This window comes from Antedon bifida, chromosome 5 (genome assembly GCF_963402885.1).
Source record: "Antedon bifida chromosome 5, ecAntBifi1.1, whole genome shotgun sequence".
Lineage (NCBI taxonomy): Eukaryota > Metazoa > Echinodermata > Crinoidea > Comatulida > Antedonidae > Antedon > Antedon bifida.
The window spans coordinates 11,347,274-11,365,706 of NC_136230.1; the positions used below are offsets into that span (position 1 = coordinate 11,347,274).

At 31.5% G+C, this 18,433-nt stretch overlaps 1 long non-coding RNA gene across 1 annotated transcript in view; it reads right to left on the reverse strand.

The window, feature by feature from the left end:
• Positions 1–18,433, reverse strand: part of LOC144842723 (uncharacterized) — a 250,709-nt gene that overhangs the window by 42,791 nt on the left and 189,485 nt on the right. The window lies entirely within an intron of this gene.

The following is an 18,433-nucleotide window of genomic DNA, read 5'->3' on the forward strand; positions in this document are numbered from 1 at the left end:
AAAAATAAACTGCGCATGCAAAAAATGTTCAATTCGCGAGAATAAATTCACCTTGTGGAAAACATAACAGGCTTGATGAAGCTAAGCGAGTTATAATGTTGAGCTCAGATAGTAATTGCTTAATTTCATCATGGGTTAGTCGTTTAAATTTTACTAGAAATTTATTTTTAGTTTGTGTTTATATTAAAACGTAAATCCAAATTATTCAGGACCTTTCAGTTTACCTTTAAAGTTTGTTTCTCATAGTAAAATTTACCTTAAATATGTAAATAGAGAACAATAGGTACATCCGATTGATCTTGCCGACAGATAAAATCTTTGAATTTCTTACAAATTTGTGGCTCTGGCGCGGAGCGCAAATAAGTTTCCCCAAATTTTTTTTACTTGATTCATAAATATTAGTATCTAAACTTTAGATTGATGATTTTTTTATTAAAAAAAAATTCGTCGCACATGAAAAAAAACGCGTTTGTTTTTACCCTACTTTTTAAGAGTTTTATATATGCTAATTAGTAATTAATTAGTAAAAATCTTAGAATTTCATCAAATTTTTTGAAACTTTACTTAATTATTGTCAAGATGCTAGTTAACATAAGTGTAAAATATTTAAACGCTATGTAGCTACGTTTGGCTTCCAGAGGCTGTTAAACTTAATGTAAATTATACACCAAAAATTAACAAAATTGGCCGAAAATCGTTATTTTTCGATTTTCTCGAAAACTAAGCGATATTTTACCAAACAAACTACACATCAGGTTTACTTACATCAAGGTCTACCAATGTGCAAAATATGAGCCAATTCGAAATTTTTACCCTTGCCACTAAATTACGAATATGTCTGATTTTTGGTGACAAGCACTCTTAATTATTATTAATTATTATAAAAATGGTTTTGAGCATCTTGTGTATAATATACAGTATGCTCTGTGCTATATAACATGGACTTGATAGAAATAATTTATGACTAAGCTCTGTCTACACTATCACACTTTTTGTGCCTAAATTGACGTGCCCATGGACACGATAACATCATTATCAATACCCTTTTTTTGTCGTCAAACTAGTGTGATAGTGTAGACAGAGCTTATAGGTATTTATTAACTTTGATAGGTCCATCAAAAGGCACATGCGTTTGTGGTCAGTGTGAATGCAAGCCAGGCTATAGTGGTCCTGATTGCAGTTGTCCAACCAGCATTGAAAACTGCCTAGCATCTACTGGAAAAGAGTGCAATGACGCTGGACACTGTGAATGTGGTGTTTGCATGTGTAATGCAACACTGGTCTACGATGGCCCAACTTGTGAGGATTGTGATGTAAGTTCATTTATGTTAAAATCTTTAGTGCATCCTCAAATTCAAATGTATGATGTCATCATCATCAGGATTGATCAAATGCCCTATTCATAGAAATATTAATAAATTATTATCCATTAGTTCAATTTTAATTATTTTCTTTCATGTAATCTGGGATCTCTTTTATACAAAGCTTCTTTTTTCTTGAGACCCTATTTCATCATTTTAACATTGTACAGTACCATAATAATTTATACAGTACCATACTTTTTCCAATGATTTTTCTGATGATGAATAAATGTATTTGTATTATAATATACTTCTATTTTCTATGGAAAACTGTCTTAAGTTAAAGTCATGTGACACACATCACCGAATTGTTCTATAGTCCCACCTATTTTGTGCTTAATGTAGGACAGAACCCCAATTGAACATAATCATTTTACTGATATTTGTAGACATGTCCAGCTAAATGTGATCGCAATCGTGACTGTGTGCAATGTCTAGCTTACGGTACAGGTATATCTGAGGAAAAATGCCAAGAGTGTCCTCAAAAAATTATACTTGTCGAGGAAGAAGAATTAATAGGTAAGAAATGTGGAAACATTTTAATTGAAAAGTAATAAACTCATTTATTTTATTTGATTTGTCTTCAAGATTCTGTAAACCTTCTTGTTTCATTTCTTTTATTGTATTCATCCGATAAAAAAACTTTAAAAAGGATAAAACAAAGATTAAAATACATTAGTACAATCCAATGTCTTGAGTTGCCACGTTGTAATTGGTGGTTCACAGTTTTTATAAACTATAAAGTATAGTAGGAGAAGCATATGACAATTTAGGAAATGTTTCTGGTTTGTTCAGAGAAGAGTACCTTATGCATATGTTGCTTTCGCGACACATGCATTGCATACTACACTTCCTGTCAAAGCAAAATCAAAATGAACAAGTATTTTAACGAAACTTTTCTCTGAAAACTACGCTGTTATGCAAATGAGCAGAAAGGAAAGCTCTTTATTAGCTATCTGTTCATGATGTTATAAAAGTACAGTATAATCTATACTGAGTTTTAGCAGGTACTGTATAATTTATGGCATTGTAAAATATTATTATAAGGATTTTCTTAAGCACTTAAAGGAAATCTTCTGTGATCTAATCGTTTTATATACCAGCTGTTTATTATCTTGAATTATAAACAATTTGTAAAAAATAAAGATTATTTATAAGGGAAGAAGAAGGTTTATTTGGTAAGAAGTCGAAAAGTTGAAAAGTAATAAACTAATTTATTATATTTATTTTTTATTTAATTTCATTTATATATTCATCCGTTGATTAAATTGATTAAATAAATCCCCTATGAAGAAAACTATGCATTGCTTTCTATAAAAACCTTGTATCTCCACATAGTTTTACAGGTAGATGCTTTATATTTTGTGCTAGGTAGGTGTGTAATGAATTGGAGAATGCCAGAGATTCCAGTAAAATATAAAACTTACTAATATATATATATATTTCTGGTTTTATTTTTATTTTGGTAAAATGACACACAGATTCCAGTAATAATAGTAACAATAGAATTCTGGTTTTAAATAATTATTTGGAATTATTTCACAATTTTTAAGAATATAATACAAGGGTTAGCCATGGCTTTGTAATAAATTTCTAGGAATCATTTACCTTAAAATAATAGTGATAAAACACACATTTTACATGGTATTTAGCCATTTTAAAAGTTGGATGTACACCATCGTAGATTACCATACCATTATGTTTTACAAGGGTAATTATGTTTTACATTATGTAATACAAGGGTTAGCCATGATTTTGTAATAAATTTCTAGGAATCACTCTGATGTTGGTATGGAAACCAAGGAATTCACTCTGATATTGGTATAAAAACAAGGAATTCACTTTGATATTGGTACGAAAACAAGGAATTCACTTTGATATTGGTATAAAAACAAGGAATTCACTTTGATATTGGTATAAAAACAAGGAATTCACTTTGATATTGGTATAAAAACAAGGAATTCACTTTGATATTGGTATAAAAACAAGGAATTCACTTTGATATTGGTACGAAAACCGCATATTGTACAGTACAAATCAAAACTTTGTATGAGCCACTAAATATATGTGTTCCGACAAAAAACACAACATTTTCTGCTTTCTGATTGGCTGTTGTTCTGACAACATATTGGGTTAAAAAATATGGTATATATTAAAAATATTTTATTGATGTTAATTAAATAATCTGATGGCAATCCGATTCAATTTAGAAATGATAATACTAATATTGCTGGTACAATCAATGAAACATATGTAGATTACATTAACATCATAAAAAATAACTATTTGAAGCATTAAAAACGTATGGTGTACATTATTGACAACGCAATGAATTATCCGAACTGTCAATTATGATTGTTCAACTCACTAGCGTTGCACTTTTGTAGCGATTTCTGTTTTTTAAATCATTTTTTTCTGTTAAGATTTTAATTATTTTTTTTTATTTTTTTATTTATAAATTTTATTTTTAAGTGTTATATTTTTATGTTACTTGTCTTATCAAATTATATTGTACTAAGGGTCCCTATTATGATCAGCTTTGGCTGGATGTACTACCCTTGTTAAATATTGTTGAAATAAAATAAATATGGGAACCACACCTTTTGGTTAAAAAAAAGTATTCAGATTTTATGAATATTGCTTAATTTTATTTTATATAGAACATAACCATGACTTTATGTTTGTTTAATGAAACGCATCATCATTGTACTCTACATTGTCTTAACCTTTTATTGACATATCTGGTATCTTTATAAAGTTAAAATTATAAAAGTATATAAAAATAAAATAATAGTATGGAGGTTATGAATTTATTTATGCCAAATTGGTGGTTTTTTTTCACAGTAAATGGAACTGATCCTTGTACATACAAAGATGAACTTGGTTGTCTCTTCTCTTTTAACTTTGTTATGAATGGAACAATGGAGGTGATTCTGGTACAGAAAATAACATGTAAGTAATGTAAAAAGAAAACCCAAGCAAAATGAAATTTAATACATTGTTTAAAGCTCTGTCTACACTATCAAACTTTATGTGACAAAAACATGTAATGTGCCCATATATGGACACAATGATGAAAACTTCTGTATTTAGGTACATCAAACTTTTTTGTCAAACTATTTTGATAGTGTGAACAGAGCTATATATTGAGATACTGCACTTTTTTTTCGAACAATTATGAAAGAGTACCATCAGTATCCTTTAATTTAATCTGTATTCTTTGTATATTAAACATCTTTTTTTCAATTTGAGACATGCCCTTCATTATAATACTAGAAGTTGGTACAAAGTATGTGAAATGTATGATAGAAGTAGAGTGAAAAAATGATTGTAATGGCTTTTTTCAGGAAATATTTGCAGAAAAATAAATGTCAGTCAAGTGCAGCAAACACAGCTTGTCTTGATTCAACATGTGCAACACTTCATGTTAATGATTTATATGAATGTTTACTTTATTTTCAGCGTGCCCAGAAGGAATAGATGCTTTATGGCTGGCTATTGGCATCATTATTGGTATATTACTAGTTGGTCTAGCCCTTCTGCTGGCCTGGAAGATAGCTACATATATATATGACAAACGAGAATATGCTAAATTTTTGAAAGAGTTAGAAAATGCACGAACAGATGCAGTAAGGAATGATTATTTTTCTTATTTTGTAGTTAATAATGTTTATTTATTTATTATTTATGGTTTCCCTTTAAAGACCAGACCATTTTTATGTAGAGTCACCACTACATAGCATCCAAGTTCACTGTAGCTGATGTTCCAAGAACACATTATTTATTTTAAACATTTCTATTTGCATTTGAACTCTCTATCTATCTCTATATCTATTTCTAGTATGATTATGATGTATCCTAGTATTGTAATTGAAAATGTTAAATCTAACAGTACTAGTAAATACCTTTAATTAAAAGTATAAGTATATATTTATGTCAATTTCTGTGATTAACATGCATTGCATTGGAACGTTAGCATTGAAAATACTAATTGAAATTTAATTATATGTTAATGAAAATATTACCTAGACATACTTGCCTTTCTTTCAGAATATAAATCCCCTTTTTAAATCTTCTACAACAACCTACAAGAATCCAACATATGGTAAATAGAAGGTTTTATGCAAGATGTTGATACCTGTTGCCAAACAAGAACTCATTCAGAACCATCCAACAAGGCCGATCAATTTGATAACTGATACACAGTGATACTAGACTAAACGATATAAGAATATTAATTGATGACAAAGTTCAGACAGTAACTCATCAAGCCTGTTATCAGAAAAATAAATGCCCACTAGGCCACAACTGACATCAGATCAAAGTGACTTGTCCAGATCCACAAGGCATGTTATCAGACGATGAGATACTCTCCACTTGGCCACACAGTAGGATATCAGATCAAAGTGGCTTGTCCAGATCCACAAGGAATGTTAACATACCATGAGATACTCTCCACTTGGCCACACAGTAGGATATCAGATCAAAGTGGCTTGTCCAGATCCACAACGCATGTTAACATACCATGAGATACTCTCCACTTGGCCACACAGTAGGATATCAGATCAAACTGACATGTCCAGATCCACAATGCATGTTAACATACCATGAGATACTCTCCACTAGGCCACACAGTAGGATATCAGATCAAAGTGGCTTGTCCAGATGCACAAGGAATGTTCAGATAATTCCAAGAGGCCTAACATCACTTCAACATAACATAAACCAAGGCAAGCCATGCATAAACAACATGATTTATTATCAGACAACATTCGTTATTAGAGTAACTGGTTAAGTTGCTACACAACTACAGGAAAAGTATATAAATTGTTTTGCAATAGTAAACCTTTCATAGATGACTGTGATGATAATGCCACACCTTTTATGACAATTAAATAACTTTAATAGATTAAAAGAAATACAATTGTAATAAGTGACTATCAAACATGCCTTGTGAATGATGGCTCCTCTGTTAGTAAGACATATTACTCATCAATACCGGCGTTTTGTATGGTATTTGTAAACCCGGGTGTTTTACTTATTATGGTTTAGCTGGTATCCAGATAAAGATCCCAGAAAAACCTTCAAATAATATTTAATAATACCGGATGTCGTAAGCCAACACAAAATATACCACATAATTATATAAAATGGTCTGATACCTGAAACTAACAACCAGAGCATCTTGTCAAACAGAATTCACAACAGGTATCTGACATGAAGTTTCTGTACTATAACTTGAAGTATTAATTGATTGGCTAGAGAGCTAACTCCATATTTAACAATAAATCTATTCATTACCATAAAAAAATAAGTAATTTATAAAAACTGGACTGTACGTTTATGTATGTTTATATTTTAAAATATATATATATATATATCAACAACTGAGGACTAGTGCTGTTCCGCCGTACCACGCCGAGAGTGTTAAAGAGTCGCTATCTAATCGAGTTCGAACAATACCATGAAAGCCCCAGTGGTCTAATGGTTAGGACATCTGCATATCAAGCAGGCGGTCCGATTTCGAGTCTCGGTTGGGGCGACTTTTTCTCATTCTCACAGATTTCCTCATCTTTATCGTTTCAAATTAATTAATTAAATTTCAGTATATCACCGGGCGGTTTAGAATTAATGTTCTTTGCCTGTTCTGTTTATATATATATATATATATATATTTTCTGACTCATGTATTCTTCATAATATTGTAAGTTATTGTTTTATATTAATTATTACTAAATAATATTTTTGAACAGATACAGTGGATAATTTTAAAGCACCAGCACCGTCTCATCATTTTGCTGTAACATAGTTAGCACTCTAGTCAATCTATTAATACCTCAATGGTACTAGATCATGCTGAATTTGGTGCTAAGTTGCAATATGTGATAAAATTAGAGGTTGATTTGACAAAAAAAATTAGGATTTAAGAATAAATTAGAGTAGCGTATAGTGGTGTGGCCATGTCTTCTGCCTTTAAAAAAAGTGCTTTATTTTATTTAAGATAAATATTTTATATAAAACATGTGAAAATGTTGTTATTTGTTCACATATTTTTAAAATTATAATAATATCTTATATTTTGACAGTATAGTGAGCTTACCAAAAGTACTGTAATTGGTTACTCTATAGTGAACCTTAAAACACAGTACTGACTGTATAAATAAGAACTCCCAGCCAGTGTTCAAGGGAAACTCTATTAAGCTTGGTTCCCACGTGACTAGGATGCAGTACATGTACGTAAGCCGCAACGCATGTTCGAATAATCTTTTGCGTTGTGGCTTACGTCATTGCATTGTGTCATATTGGGAACAAGGCTTTAAGGGGACACTGGTCCCAAAGGTGTCCCCATAATACAGTTTCCACTGTAATATTTATGCAGGTACATAACAAAGATGGAGGAATTTTCCCTCTTCTATAAAAATATCCTAAATATCTAGTTTTCTGATTTGATGATAATTCTCCAATTTATACATGGATATGTTTCAAAAGTTTAATTGTTAAATTAATACATAAAAAGTAATATATAGCAAAAAAGAATATTTATAATTTTTAAAGTATTGAAAACGTCAAAAATCTTTTTAAAAAATGTTCATATTTTCTGAATAGATCTCTTATATTTATCCTTCCTTAAATTCACGATATACACTTACTGTTTTTTTTACTTGGGCCATTCGGCAATGTATTCATTCACTATTATACAATCACAGGTCAATACATAACATTTTTTTCTTCTAAATTTGACTCCATTTACATTAGTTTTAAAACTGTACAAAGGTCATATAAAAGGCAAACTGTTCCATACTGTTGGGTAATATAAACATTAATAAGCCTCCAATACTGGTTGTAAAATCATATTGTAATATTACTACTTACTACTCTTTTAAGTTTGTATTTATTGTTACTTTGTTATTTATGTGTATATTATTACTTATTTAAGACATAAAAGACGTTTACTATATAATTTCAATATAAAATGTAATAACAAAAACAGATAACAATGTTTATGAACCATCGTGGAACCACTTTCAAGATCAAACAATAATATACATAATATACCGTAACACATCGAAAAGAAGGCCATCTCGATGTCAAGCACATGGCTTCTTTTCAAGATACTATGGGCTTCTTTTTCGAAATAGACTGTATTATAATGTCAAAGGAATAGAAATTTATGATCGTGTTATTATTTTGGTATCGATATATTAATGACATTGCAACCATTTTTAACCATGGACTCGTATATTTATTCTACAATTTATTGTTTTTCAAATGCTACTTTTATTTCATCTTGCATCTTCTTCTTATCTGCTTCCTTGGCAAATATATAAAATTGGCAGAGAATGTTTTAAAAATAATATATGAAACGTCATTAATTTAATCTTTTTGATTGATTGATTTTGTATTAGGATTATTTAATTCAAGTTTAATGTCAATCTTTAAATAGACATTTTTGATGAAATAACCGTCTTAAAAAAAACTGTTTACCGGTACATTATTGATTTTTTTTAATATCAATGTGGTAGTTAGTAATAGTTCAAGGGTTTGAATTGTGTAAACATTGAGTATTTATTGAATTTAATATAAACCAATTCTTATTGTATTTTAGGCCTATGTAAGAGCACAAGCTCGTCCAGGGATGTCGGGTCGTTCGGTTCAAAATAATTCTAATCCTAAGGTGCCCTTTTCAAGTTAGAAACCAGCAGCGAAAGTGGTAAATAGGCCTCATGACAATTATTTGGCAAATTCATTCATCTACTACTATACTAGGCCTACAGCTATATTTTCTTTTAAAAATCTTGGCTATGGACTAGGAACAGCGAAGAGTAAGACTCGTTCATCTTTAAAAATTACAGTACAAAGCTCCCGGCCCTTCAAAAAAACATCAACAATAACAAAGTTGATATTGCTTTTTATTTTATTGTGAATTACTATAAAATAGTGTATTTATGTAATTATTAAATAATATACTAAACACAATCACATCTAGCCCAATTCTGTGACAATAAAAAAAAATTTATCTGATTTTCCAACAGCATTTTTTATATAATCTTGTAATACTGTATATTTAGGACTATAACTTAGTTTACACAATTTTATTTTTATTTATTTTTGTAAATAATTGTATCTGATCTTAATGTTGTACTATATATACCAGGTATAATATAGATCGCGTTTACTTATTATGAGTGTTGATATTAACTGTACGTGTATTTTGCCATATACTTTTTATTAAATCAATTGACTTTAGTACAACCTTTACGTAACGTTATATTTTAGAATTATGAATGCTGCTTTATTAGTAGTATGGCCTGTGTAGTATATTAAGGCGTTGTATCGTCTTCTCGTCTTTAAAATCGACAGCGTAGGACACTGCGATGTTTCGCAATGTCCAACAGATGAAGTAGTGCGCGCGGTGAGTGCTGTCTTAGAACCTTATGAATGTAGTGTATGTATATAATGTTTGAAACATTAAATTAGTTAAATGTAATCCGTAAGTGCCTTGAAAAAAAAGCTTGTAATATTTTGTATAGATATTTATAGTATTAACCGTACACAAATGTTTTTATAATAGCTATATTATTATAGGATAATATCAAATAAAACACTTTATCACATCATTTTTTCCCTTTGTGTTACGTCATTGAATATAGCCTATATTCGTCTATTGATCCTTCTAATAATATAAGTTGTCAAAATAAAGTACCGGCACAAACATTTCTTTTATTTTACGATCTATAAATTTATATTATAACTTAACATACGAATGAACAGTAATCTTTTACTTAACCACCAGCAGATAAATATGGATACTGTAGGTAATAGGTCTATACTGTATTCATTTCTGCAACAGATTTTTATTTTATAATACGGTCGCGTTTAGTCTGAACTACGCGCGATTTTATGAAATTTTCAATACAGCACTAGTTTATAATATCAAAATGGTCAACTTTCTACAGAGCTTTACCATTTAAAATGCACACAATAAATGTCCTAAAACGTTGCCGGCCATTTTGAGCATTTCAAATTATCATTTCATTGTCCGTCTTGGTAGCGTCGCGCTCGTATTTATGCACGGCGTACAAAACATACTTAACGAGGCCATTTTTTATGAACTAAAACGAAACACGACATGTAATTTAAACTAATAATTCGTGCGATTACAGCTCCTCGGATGCCAAAAGGTGACAATGAAAATTATAGATGTACAATTTTTTCCGATTAGTTGTTCCGAAAAATCATCATATTGCAAACTTAATTTTAGAATAGAGGATAATATTCATATTTCCATCACCGCATTTATAGGTTCTATACAGCGATTTGGCTTAAACTTGGTAAAAAGAATAACACATGACGTCTTCCTTATACGTATAATTCACAGACTGGAACGCCCACTCACTGGAAATATTAATAAACAAACAATAACTACTACAAACTTGTGGATCAAGTCTAGCGAATCACCTAACCGTACAATGTAAACACGCAACAATAGTGGACTAATCGTACACAGCATAAAGTTTTATTAGCTGGTCTAACTTATAAAAGGATGATGGCTTCCAATTGGCAGTGCAGTGCAGTCCTCTCCTACTCCAGAGTTTTATTCATTTTATATAGTCACATTGATATCAACTTCGTTTTACAATATGGATTTTGACGATGTTCTAAAACTTCTTGGCGACTTCGGTCGATATCAGAAGCGACAGTATGCCATGGTTTGCTTAATCGTCATTCCTGTTGCAATACATAGCCTATCGCATGTGTTTATCTCCGCTAAAACAGATCACTGGTGTGTCGTACCGGAGTTACAAAACTTTAATTGTACAAACAGTGATTCAGTCGAAAGGGAAGCATGTATCAAAATAAAACAAAACTTAGCAAGACCTAAAGATGATGTAAATACAATACCAAACGAAGCACAATGCTGGATGTATACGAGCGAAGACATCACGGAATCACTTTTTACAAACAACGTATCTCGAGAACTTGACATTACATTGTGTACAAATGGATGGGAATACGATACCTCTCAGTACAAGTCAACTATCATCCAAGAGGTAAAGTCAAATATAGGTAGTTACGTAAGCATCTAAAATAGCCCTAAACTTGTGTTAATATTAGTGGCGTGACATCATAAACGATGCCTCATTTTGTGTTCATTGTTTATTTATTTATTATTTATTTATTTTATTTTAACCATATTTAATGCGGGTGATCCATCCAGCATTTGCTGATCATTTGGGACCCTCAGAACAGATGCAATATACATACAACAAGAACAGAAAGGTAAAAGAAAAACCAAAAAAATAAAATTAATTACATAAGACTAAAAATCCAAATAAGAAAATTTGACAAATAGAAAATAACTGATATGTTAAATTAAGCAAAATATAAAATATATATATAAATAAAAATTTAGATCTTGTCAAGTCAATACGGACATTTAGGTGTTTCACAATTTAAGGAATGGTTCTTTCTCAATAATTACTGTATAGGAATGCTTATAAATAGATGGAGAACTATTAAACAACTATGTGTGCAAGCCCGCAACACAAGCGTTTTTTTTTACTGAAAGAACATTATTCGCTGTAATACGCCTCAGAGAGCTTTCATTTGGTCTGTTTGGCATAATATTGATTTGGGCGGTATGAAGGGAGTTACACATAAAGTCTTGGAAGTTTTGTTAGAAAGAGAAAAGAATGCATGTTATTATATGCTATGATATCGTAATGTTGGTAAAAGTCTCAAAACTATCTTGCTTCAGCACTAGTGGGATAAGGTGATAGAAATCATCTCACCACCACTAACCACTGGAATCGCATTGGCTCGAACCAGTGTATTGAGCTTCGAACAATTATCTTATATTTTATATAATTAATTAATTCCAAGCTGGAACTTTGACAAATTTTTATTTAATTTCCGGTCAACTAAAGGTCCAATTCTACAAATGGCTCAGTCGCGCTATACGTGTCTTCTGTTAAAAATCGTCGCCCAACCCGGTCTTAGTGTATTTCAAATTATGCTGTTTTATATATTTTAATACAATTAATCGAAATCGTAATTTGTTGCTAATAACGAATCAACTGTTTCTCAAATACGAACCCCTATAAGAATTCTAGTTACGCGTTTGTTTCTTTTTGTAATACAGGTTCCTAGGGACACCGTGTCGAACCAGGGAGATACCTCCCGTACAATGGTTAGAGCACATTATCTAGTATACAAACCCATCCGTTAACGACAAAATTATCACAGAATTAGGGTTTTTTTTTAGAAAAATATTCCAGTGAGGGTTAAATGTCGACATTATTGTATGAGAGAATTTTAAGAGATATTGTACGCGTTGATGTGAGCTAAATGGCAAACGGTGGTAGAAACTTTTTTATTTTATGTCTTTAGGCAATGTGGCCAAGGATTACCAATAGTGAATTAATCACTGTCCTATCAGATAGGTGGTAATCCCCCTGATACAGGGGCTATTGTGTGAACCAGTTCACCGGGGTAACCCCCTACTCTTTTTCGAATAATGAACTGGGTTCTTTAAAGTACACACAGGTTATAACTGTGTACACTGGACCTACGGTTTATAGTCCTTATCCGAGAAGACTTGTTCCACCACCAGAACTAGGAGCGAGTCGGCCTCGAACCCTTGCCGATGTTGTTGTTGGCTCTTTAGGTACGGTAAACGGCGCCCCTGCCTTAACCGCTCGGCCATATGACTCGCTTTCTGATTGGTTGATCAAATGACTGCATTATGTGGTTGGGAACAGATTGCTGGGACAGAATTTCCACTCACGCTCACGGAGGTTCAACTGTATTAACCATTTAAAAAAAGAAATGATTTGATGGTCACTTTATCATGCACGATTGAGTGAGGTGCTTTCCGTGTTACACTTTGTAGTATGGGATAAGTATAAATTGCAACGTTATATTGTCAGTTATATACAATAACATCTTTCATGAAATGTTTATTAAAATGAATGAGTCCATGGCTCTAATTTTTATGATAGTAGGCCAAATGGTATGACATTTATAGGAATTAAAATTAGGCCAAGAAAATGTCAATAATGTGTCAATATATTTGTTAAAATATCGAATAATAGTCATAAACTTGGCGCATACCGCGTTACTTACAAGACATTTCACTTCCTTATGAATGCTTTGTGAAGTAGTAGTATTATAATAAGATGACATCGGTATGAAGCGTCTCACATACACACAGAGCCAAAATGGCATCTTAGACTTGCACCGTGTATGGACTCTAACCTTACGGTTTTCATTTAAATATGTCATTCCATGCTATCATCCTTATTATCTAGTTTTCAAACTTTTGCATTTCTCTTTTTTCATCTCATCTTGTTTGTCTTGGTGAAAAGGGAGGATATTTTATATTCCTCCTCTGAGTTTATAGCCTCTCTACCCGAACATGAACAAGATTTTATAAGTACGATTTTAATGACAGTTCATAGACTTTTATTACCATGTTTTATCTGTATATTTAATTAACATCTTCTTTAAAATTGTAAATGAAAACATATGGTTTTATATTGAAATCAATCACCTTTTATGTAAATATGCCTACTTTTTAACTACTTTTAACACTGTAACAATCTTAATAATATACAATAGAAAGAGAAATATTCATACAAATTTAATTGTTACAAATGTACCTTTATTTTTATATAGAATATATATACAAATAAAACAGAGAATTATAATAAAAGTGGGACGACCCCACACAAGACAAAAAAAATGAATGCTTTGTGAGTATAAATGCCGAGGCCATCCAGTGAACTAATTATCACAACTCCAAACATTTCGTTTTAAATTCAAATGACACTCTGAAAAAAATACCCGAACGTATCTTTTTATGCTGTATTAGGTAATCTTTAAACAGTAGTTAGATAGTACATCAAATTTAGTTTAGGTTTACCGAAAACCTAACTAAGTGGGTCAGGGTTATCAAATATACGGTGGCCTGTAAGTGTCACGGCAACTTTTTTTAAATATTACGGCTTTTTACAAAAAAGCCACGGCAATTAAAAAAAACACGGCAATTGAACAAAAATACCATTTTTAAGTTGCCGTGGTATTTTTGTTCAATTGCCGTGTTTTTTTAAATTGCCGTGGCTTTTTTGTAAATTGCCGTATATTTTTTTAAAGTTGCCGTGACGCTTACAGGCCACCGTACAAACCACGATCGAAAGTATATTCAATGAGTGTCGCTCTACTAATGACGTCCTAATGATTGTGGTGATCATATTTTCCCCCTTTGTTTGTTATTACGTTGGTAGGTGACATTGTTAGAGCTCATGAAGACACTGAATAAAATCTCAAAGTATAACCTACTGCACATTATAATATATAATCGTAAAGAGCAAACAAATAGGTATCCTGGCAAATGATGCATGTGATACGATTATAACGAGTCACACAAATCAAAGTTAACTACACGAATACCATGCACAATTGTAGAATCACTAGTCCATAAGAAATTCGGCGAATCTCGGTTCGCCTGAGAAGTTGGTTCATCCTGAATCTGGACGTTGACTAGATGTTGTTGTGCACTTTAACAAAGAATTACTTTTTGTTGTGGATAGGAAAGACGACGATCGGCACAAAATAAGTAGAATACTAATGCCTTATTCAGAATGTTTGAATAAATAAAATACGAATGTTGAAAGATAGTTACAAGAAAGAGATAATAAACAAGGATCATTTATTATTAATATTTTGTTTGTATATGCTGTACAGCTCACTGCATTTTATTAAATCATTTAAAGTATCAAATTTTGTAATGAAAATGTATAAACAAGAACGTTATTATAGTATTACCAAACAGTGTTTAACGACGTCGATATTACGGTGGAATGTAATTGCCGTGGCTTTTTTTGTAAATTGCCCTGACATTTTTCCGTGACACGTACTTGTAACATTTTCTTTTAATTTATCAGTTGTAAACCATTATCTTGATTTTACCAGTTCCTGTTTTATAATTTCAGTTTGAACTTGTCTGTGAAAAGGCCGCAAAGCCATCGCTTTCACAGTCAATTTTTTTTGTTGGAACACTAGTTGGTTCACTTGTTTTTGGAGCTTTAGCGGACAAGTAAGTATTTTAGCATTTCCTAACTGAACAGACGACCGGCGACGTATTGGTCTGTCTGTAGTTTTTAAATGTAGGGGTATATGTAGTTAGTAGATTTTGATGAATGGTCTTACTTATATATTATCATTGCGAAATTCATATGTCAAATTTATTTGCAACTAAACGCTTATTTAATAGAACATTCCAATTATTTATTGTTTTGTGTTGTTATATCAAATGAAACATCCTTGTTGGTGTTATGAGCTAAACAACGAATGTTGTAACCGTACACATAATTCCATTGAATTGCTCAATAATCAAAATCACAGTTCGCATATGTCACTCTTCCGTGACTTAAAAACCTCAAATATCTTTGACATAAACAAATTACAGACATCCTTTTTCATGTATCGACTTAACAATAAAAAGAATTCTTTCTAAAGAATAATGAGCTGCACAGCTAAAATACCCGAAATGTAAATATGTCCAATCTAACTCAGCCGAAACTTTCTAAAATCAATCATTCATCAGGACCCGTACTATGAGACTCCCTTAACAAGTTTAGTTACTTGACCATACTTTCATCACATTTAAATACAAATTCAAAAATACCTAATATCACAATAAAACCCATATTTCAACTCAGCTTTTACCCTTTGTCTCTAGTGCATGTACCGTCTGTAACCCCTCTTTGTTCCTGTATATTGATCCACATTTTACTAATAATGTTTTTCCTGATGGAACCAATATAAAAGCTCTTTGAGCTTATTTGGTCCATTAGACACAATATCAAAACTATTTACTGTATTATGTTTATCATACTTATAAATATTGCTTTGTTCGAATAAAAGGAACTTTTTAAACATTAAACCGGTTTAAAATAAAAATTGGTAACATTCTGAAACAAATATGATACAATGGAACTACATCAGACCATTGGTGCTGATAATGGAGCAATACAACAAAAGTAAAGTAAAACTCTTGACTAATTGATTTGTTAAAATTATTTTACATAATATGATATTTTAGCTATAACGCTAATTTAGAAAATGACTCTTTGAGTAATTCAATGTATTCACCAAAGTTCCGCACTGTATCTTGTTTGATAAATGACACTGTATTTGGGATTATAATTTATTAAATGATACAAATACGCATTTTTGTTTTGATTTTCTTCATAGGTTTGGTAGGAAACCTGTTTTGTTTTTAGCTGTAGGCTTACAGTGTGGCTCTGGAATATTAACTTCCTTTGTGAAATCGTTTGCCGCTTACACGGCGTTGCGATTCATCACGGCGGCAGCAAACATTGCTGTTTTCATCACTGCCTTTGTTATAGGTAGGGTATTATATATAGATATGCATAATCTTCGCTCAGTGAAGACCACCTAATTATATTATATTTTTAATTATTTAGATAATTATGGTAGATCTAGTTTATTGTATTTCCAACAGATCGAAAAAAATAACATATTGAAATAGTAGCTTGAGGCTAAACATTGCTCTGCACAATAGTTTTACATTACATTCATGTGAATAATGGATGAAAAAATCACCTTGTTTGGTCCTATCATTAATCAAGTGCTTCACTAGTCCAGTGCCCACCTTAACCAGATGAGACGCATAAACCAGGGAAGAGTTACTCTTCCCTGCATAAACCAATATGTCTGAACAGGGGCTGCCATAAGTGTCAGCAGTTATGGAATCAAGCTTAATTTATACATTATATACAGCACCCGATATTCCCAGATTCTTTATCTTGTCAAAGCTCTAACCGGACCAAACGTTGCTTAACTTCGGCGACCTGGCGAGAACCAATGTTTCAACGTGGTAAAGCCGTATGCCTACATTCATTATGCTTTAACGCTGACGAAAAATTTAATTATAAACAATAGTTACTTTATTCCCGGAGCTATCCTTTAAAAGTTTAATGTAAGTATACTAAATGCCAATTTACACAAACGATCGTTAACGGTAAGCGGTAAGCGGAAAACAAAAACAGCCTATATAGAATCATGTTATTTCGTATGACCTTTTACAAAACAAAGAGCGATTGAGTGGAAACCCGCTCATGATAGATATACATTCTACCTGGGAAAAGCACAAGTTTTCCACCTATCACTAACCGCTCGAATCGTCTGTATAAATTGCCCTTAAACTGTACTCAAATACACTATAATAATGGTAATCATTGTTTATATCGATTCTCTTTAGGTACTGAGACTGTCGGTGTTTCCAAACGAACATATGCTGGACTTGTTATCGAATTCTTCTTTGCATTTGGTCTAATAATCATGGCAGGACTTGCATACTTTATCCGTGAATGGCGAACTTTACAGCTTGTGGCTAGTATACCTGGGCTATTATATTTTCTTTATATACCGTAAGAGAAAGTTCCAACACTGTATAAATACCGTAACACTTTTTGCATATTTTATTTTATTGTTTTATTGTCAAATATTAAAGTCCATAACAGGAGTTTTGCCTTTCTTTTTGTAATTATTATAAAGAATACAACACAAAGAGCGAAAGTAAATTGAAGTGATTAACATTTTTGTTTTCATTCATTTATTTGGCATAAACGATAAACAGTGTGACCAGTGTAATGGTAAAACCTGTATGAAAATGTTAAAAGCTATCAAATACGATACATTAACAAATACATTGTTTTGTTAAACTAAAATAATTTTCTATATAATGTTTTAACATTATAGTCCTAATAGAAAATTATTTTAGTTTTTTTAACAAAACGATAATTAATGCATTCGCTTAAATTCTTGACCGAAATTACTCTCTTTAAATACAAATAATCTCTCTTTTTCAAGATTTTTCCCAGAATCAGCACGGTGGCTGATTTCTCAAAAAAGATATGATGAAGCAAAGAAGATAACTGAGAAGGCAGCAACTGTAAACAACGTTAATTTGCCAACAGATTTTCACTTTTCTGAACACATGGTACGTATAATAGTTATTACATATAATCAGGTATATGAAACGT